General features: G+C 66.6%; 1 protein-coding gene across 2 annotated transcripts in view; it reads left to right on the top strand.

Annotated features, from left to right (window-relative positions):
* LOC116958442 (carboxypeptidase D-like) overlaps positions 1-6,535 on the top strand; it is a 68,031-nt gene extending 61,496 nt beyond the window's left edge. Inside the window, exons 14-15 of one of the 2 annotated variants that reach the window (XM_076056645.1) lie at positions 2,134-2,273; positions 5,647-6,535. The gene's annotated coding sequence lies outside the window, so the exon portion shown is untranslated. Of the gene's footprint in view, positions 1-2,133; positions 2,274-3,848; positions 4,063-5,646 lie in introns of those variants that run through there. The other variant, XM_076056644.1, reaches the window with a different exon arrangement.
* Positions 6,536-6,542: the final 7 nt, after the last annotated feature.

Raw genomic sequence — 6,542 nt, 5'->3', positions numbered from 1 at the left:
TAGTGATATCGGTATATATCATTATGTAGGATTATGATCTTATGATTTATTATTCTCTGTATTATCTTTATGTTTGATTATTTTATTAACTTATCCCTCCCCCCCACCACTCACCCCCACCACCCCCCACCTCCCCTCCCCCCACCCCCCACCACCCTCACCCACCCCACCCCCACACCAACCCTCACCATCACCACACCACCACCCACCCACCACCCTCACCACCACCACCCCACCACCACCCTCACCACCACCCACCACCCCCCCCCCCACTCCACCACCCACCACCACCACCACCCTCCCCCTCACCACCACCCTCACCACCACCACCACCCACCACCACCACCCCACCCACCCACCCTCACCACCACCCTCACCACCACCACCACCCTCACCACCACCCTCACCACCCACACCACCCCTCACCACCACCACCCTCACCACCCCTCACCACCACCCTCACCACCACCACCCTCCACCACCCTCACCACCACCCACCACCACCACCCTCACCACCCTCACCACCCTCACCACCACCACCCTCACCACCACCACCCCACCACCCTCACCACCACCCTCACCACCACCCTCACCACCACCCTCACCACCACCCTCACCACCCTCACCACCCTCACCACCACCACCCTCACCACCACCACCCTCACCACCCTCACCACCACCCTCACCACCCCACCCTCACCACCACCCTCACCACCACCACCCTCACCACCACCACCCTCACCACCACCCTCACCACCACCCCTCACCACCACCCTCACCACCACCCTCACCACCACCCTCACCACCACCCTCACCACCACCCTCACCACCACCCTCACCACCACCACCCTCACCACCCACCCTCACCACCACCCTCACCACCACCCTCACCACCACCCTCACCACCACCCTCACCACCACCCCACCACCACCACCCCTCACCACCACCCTCACCACCACCCTCACCACCACCCTCACCACCACCCTCACCACCACACCCTCACCACCACCTCACCACCACCCTCACCACCACCACCCTCACCACCACCCTCACCACCACCACCCTCACCACCACCCTCACCCTCACCACCACCCTCAACTCACCACCACCCTCACCACCCTCACCACCACCCTCACCACCCTCACCACCACCCTCACCACCACCACCACCACCCTCCACCACCCTCACCACCACCCTCACCACCCTCACCACCACCCTCACCACCCTCACCCTCAGCACCACCCTCACCACCACCCTCACCACCACCCTCACCACCACCCTCACCACCACCCTCACACCACCCTCCACCACCACCCTCACCACCACCCTCACCACCACCCTCACCACCACCCTCACCACCACCCTCACCACCACCCTCACCACCACCCCACCACCACCCTCACCACCACCACCCTCACCACCACCCTCACCACCACCACCCTCACCACCACCCTCACCACCACCACCCTCACCACCACCCTCACCACCACCCTCACCACCACCACCCTCACCACCACCACCCTCACCACCACCACCCTCACCACCACCACCACCACCACCCTCACCACCACCACCACCCTCACCACCACCACCCTCACCACCACCACCACCCTCACCACCACCACCCTCACCACCACCACCCTCACCACCACCCTCACCACCACCACCCTCACCACCACCCTCACCACCACCACCCTCACCACCTCACCACCACCACCCTCACCACCACCACCACCCTCACCACCCTCACCACCACCACCCTCACCACCACCACCACCACCACCCTCACCACCCTCACCACCACCACCCTCATCACCCTCACCACCACCACCACCCTCACCACCAACCACCACCCTCACCACCACCACCCTCACCACCACCACCACCCTCACCACCACCACCCTCACCACCACCCCTCACCACCACCACCCTCACCACCACCCTCACCACCACCACCCTCACCACCCTCACCACCACCACCTCACCACCACCACCACCCTCACCACCCTCACCACCACCACCCTCACCACCACCACCACCACCACCCTCACCACCCTCACCACCACCACCCTCATCACCCTCACCACCACCACCACCCTCACCACCACCCTCTGCCCCCTTCTCCCCCCCAGCCTCCCCCTCCCTGTCCCCGCCGCCTCGTCTCCTGCTGTTGGGGGCGGTGCGAGGCGACGCGGCCGCCACCTCCGAGCTGCTGCTGGAGCTCGCCGGCTTCCTGTGCCGTCGCTACGGCAACGACGACGGCCTCACGGCGGTGACCCCACGTGACCCCCCCCCCCCACGTGACCCCTCCCCCCACGTGACCCCTCCCCCACGTGACCCCTCCCCCCACGTGACCCCTCCCCCCACGTGTCTCACCCCGTGTCTCTCCCCCCGTGTCTCCCCCCGTGTCTCTCCCCGTGTCTCTCCCCGTGTCTCTCCCCGTGTCTCACCCCGTGTCTCACCCCGTGTCTCTCCCCGTGTCTCTCCCCGTGTCTCTCCCCGTGTCTCTCCCCGTGGCTCACCCCGTGTCTCTCCCCGTGTCTCTCCCCGTGTCTCACCCCGTGTCTCTCCCCGTGTCTCTCCCCGTGTCTCTCCCCGTGTCTCTCCCCGTGTCTCTCCCCGTGGCTCACCCCGTCTCTCTCCCCGTGTCTCCCCCGTGTCTCACCCCGTGTCTCTCCCCGCGTCTCTCCCCGTGTCTCTCCCCGTGTCTCTCCCCGTGGCTCACCCCGTGTCTCTCCCCGTGTCTCTCCCCCCGTGTCTCTCCCCGTGTCTCTCCCCGTCTCTCTCCCCGTGTCTCCCCCCGTGTCTCACCCCGTGTCTCTCCCCGCGTCTCACCCCGCGTCTCACCCCGTGTCTCTCCCCGTGTCTCCCCCCGTGTCTCTCCCCGTGTCTCTCCCCGCGTCTCACCCCGCGTCTCCCCCCGTGTCTCCCCCCGTGTCTCACCCCGTGTCTCTCCCCGCGTCTCACCCCGTGTCTCACCCCGTGTCTCTCCCCGTGTCTCTCCCCGTGTCTCACCCCGTGTCTCTCCCCGTGTCTCACCCCGTGTCTCTCCCCGTGTCTCACCCCGTGTCTCTCCCCGTGTCTCACCGTGTCTCTCCCCGCGTCTCACCCCGTGTCTCACCCCGTGTCTCTCCCCGTGTCTCTCCCCGTGTCTCACCCGTGTCTCACCCCGTGTCTCACCCCGTGTCTCTCCCCGTGTCTCTCCCCGTGTCTCACCCGTGTCTCACCCCGTGTCTCTCCCCGTGTCTCTCCCCGTGTCTCTCCCCGTGTCTCCCCGTGTCTCCCCAGCTGGTGAACTCCACGCGTCTCCCCGTGTCTCCCCGTGTCTCACCGTGTCTCTCCCCGTGTCTCACCGTGTCTCTCCCCACGCGTCTCACCGTGTCTCACCCCGTGTCTCACCCCGTGTCTCTCCCCGTGTCTCTCCCCGTGTCTCACCCCGTGTCTCTCCCCGTGTCTCACCCCGTGTCTCTCCCCGTGTCTCACCCCGTGTCTCTCCCCGTGTCTCACCGTGTCTCTCCCCGCGTCTCACCCCGTGTCTCACCCCGTGTCTCTCCCCGTGTCTCTCCCCGTGTCTCACCCGTGTCTCACCCCGTGTCTCACCCCGTGTCTCTCCCCGTGTCTCTCCCCGTGTCTCACCCGTGTCTCACCCCGTGTCTCTCCCCGTGTCTCTCCCCGTGTCTCTCCCCGTGTCTCCCCGTGTCTCCCCCAGCTGGTGAACTCCACGCGTCTCCCCCGTGTCTCCCCGTGTCTCACCGTGTCTCTCCCCGTGTCTCACCGTGTCTCTCCCCACGCGTCTCACCGTGTCTCACCCCGTGTCTCTCCCCGTGTCTCCCCGTGTCTCCCCCAGCTGGTGAACTCCACACGTCTCACCGTGTCTCTCCCCGTGTCTCTCCCCGTGTCTCCCCCAGCTGGTGAACTCCACGCGTCTCACCGTCTCTCCCCACGTGTCTCCCCGTGTCTCCCCGTGTCTCCCCGTGTCTCCCCGTGTCTCTCCGTCTCCCCCCGTATCTCTCCCGTGTCTCCCCGTGTCTCTCCCCCCGTGTCTCCCCCAGCTGGTGAACTCCCCGTGTCTCCCCCCGTGTCTCTCCCCATGTCTCCCCGTGTCTCCCCGTGTCTCCCCACGTGTCTCTCCCCCGCGTGTCTCCCCGTGTCTCACCCCGTGTCTCACCCCGTGTCTCCCCGTGTCTCCCCGTGTCTCTCCCCGTGTCTCTCTCCCCGTGTCTCACCGTGTCTCCACGCGTCTCACCGTGTCTCCCCGTGTCTCTCCCCGTGTCTCCCCGTGTCTCACCGTGTCTCCACGTGTCTCCCCCAGCTGGTGAACTCCACGCGTCTCACCGTGCTCCCCGTGTCTCACCGTGTCTCCACGTGTCTCACCGTGTCTCCCCGTGTCTCACCGTGTCTCCCCGTGTCTCCCCGTGTCTCTCCCCGTGTGTCCCCCAGCTGGTGAACTCCACGCGTCTCACCGTGCTCCCCGTGTCTCACCCCGTGTCTCACCCTGTCTCTCCCCCAGCTGGTGAACTCCCCGTGTCTTACCGTGTCTCCCCGTGTCTCACCGTCTCTCACCCCGTGTCTCCCCCGTGTCTCCCCGTGTCTCCCCCAGCTGGTGAACTCCACGCGTCTCACCGTGTCTCTCCCCGTGTCTCCCCGTGTCTCTCCCCGTGTCTCCCCGTGTCTCCCCCAGCTGGTGAACTCCACGTGTCTCCCCGTGTCTCCCCGTGTCTCTCCCCGTGTCTCCCCGTGTCTCTCCCCGTGTCTCCCCGTGTCTCCCCGTGTCTCCCCGTGTCTCCCCCAGCTGGTGAACTCCAACACGTCTCACCGTGCTCCCCGTGTCTCCCTGTGTCTCCCCGTGTCTCACCGTGTCTCACCGTGTCTCCCCGTGTCTCCCCGTGTCTCTCCCCGTCTCTCCCCGTGTCTCTCCCCGTGTCTCCCCCAGCTGGTGAACTCCACACGTCTCACCGTGTCTCTCCCCGTGTCTCACCGTGTCTCACCGTGTCTCCCCGTGTCTCTCCCCGTGTCTCTCCCCGTGTCTCCCCCAGCTGGTGAACTCCACACGTCTCACCGTGTCTCTCCCCGTGTCTCCCCGTGTCTCCCCGTGTCTCCCCGTGTCTCCCCCAGCTGGTGAACTCCACGCGTCTCCCCGTGTCTCACCCCGTGTCTCCCCGTGTCTCCCCGTGTCTCCCCGTGTCTCCCCCAGCTGGTGAACTCCACACGTCTCACCGTGTCTCTCCCCGTGTCTCTCCCCGTGTCTCCCCCAGCTGGTGAACTCCACACGTCTCCCCGTGTCTCACCCCGTGTCTCCCCGTGTCTCTCCCCGTGTCTCCCCGTGTCTCTCCCCGTGTCTCCCCGTGTCTCTCCCCGTGTCTCTCCCCGTGTCTCCCCGTGTCTCTCCCCGTGTCTCCCCCAGCTGGTGAACTCCACACGTCTCACCGTGTCTCTCCCCGTGTCTCCCCGTGTCTCCCCGTGTCTCCCCGTGTCTCCCCCAGCTGGTGAACTCCCCGTCTCTCCCCGTGTCTCTCCCCGTGTCTCACCCCGTGTCTCTCCCCGTGTCTCCCCGTGTCTCCCCGTGTCTCCCCGTGTCTCCCCCAGCTGGTGAACTCCACACGTCTCCCCGTGTCTCCCCGTGTCTCTCCCCGTGTCTCCCCCAGCTGGTGAACTCCACACGTCTCACCGTGCTCCCCGTGGTGAACCCCGTGTCTCCCCGTGTCTCCCCGTGTCTCCCCGTGTCTCCCCGTGTCTCTCCCCGTGTCTCCCCCAGCTGGTGAACTCCACACGTCTCACCGTGTCTCCCCGTGTCTCCCCGTGTCTCCCCGTGTCTCCCCGTGTCTCCCCGTGTCTCCCCCAGCTGGTGAACTCCACACGTCTCACCGTGTCTCACCGTGTCTCACCGTGTCTCCCCCGTGTCTCTCCCCGTGTCTCCCCCAGCTGGTGAACTCCACACGTCTCACCGTGTCTCCCCGTGTCTCTCCCCGTGTCTCCCCGTGTCTCTCCCCGTGTCTCCCCGTGTCTCTCCCCGTGTCTCTCCCGTGTCTCCCCCAGCTGGTGAACTCCACACGTCTCACCGTGTCTCATCGTGTCTCCCCGTGTCTCACCGTGTCTCACCCCGTGTCTCCCCGTGTCTCTCCCCGTGTCTCCCCCAGCTGGTGAACTCCACACGTCTCACCGTGTCTCATCGTGTCTCCCCGTGTCTCCCCGTGTCTCCCCGTGTCTCCCCGTGTCTCTCCCCGTGTCTCCCCGTGTCTCCCCGTGTCTCACCCCGTGTCTCCCCCAGCTGGTGAACTCCACACGTCTCACCGTGTCTCATCGTGTCTCCCCGTGTCTCCCCGTGTCTCCCCGTGTCTCCCCGTGTCTCTCCCCGTGTCTCACCCCGTGTCTCCCCGTGTCTCTCCCCGTGTCTCCCCCAGCTGGTGAACTCCACACGTCTCACCGTGCTCCCCGTGGTGAACCCCGACGGCCGTGCCGTGGCTAGGGAGGGGAATTGCGGCGACGGAGATGCGGGGACGCTCAACGCCCTCGGGATCGACCTGGACACCGATTTCACCGG

The sequence above is a fragment of the Petromyzon marinus genome, chromosome 77 (genome assembly GCF_048934315.1).
Source record: "Petromyzon marinus isolate PM22_M1 ecotype Great Lakes invasive population chromosome 77, UKy_Petmar_22M1.pri1.0, whole genome shotgun sequence".
Classification (NCBI taxonomy): domain Eukaryota; kingdom Metazoa; phylum Chordata; class Hyperoartia; order Petromyzontiformes; family Petromyzontidae; genus Petromyzon; species Petromyzon marinus.
This window is presented reverse-complemented; position numbering and strand designations above follow the sequence as displayed.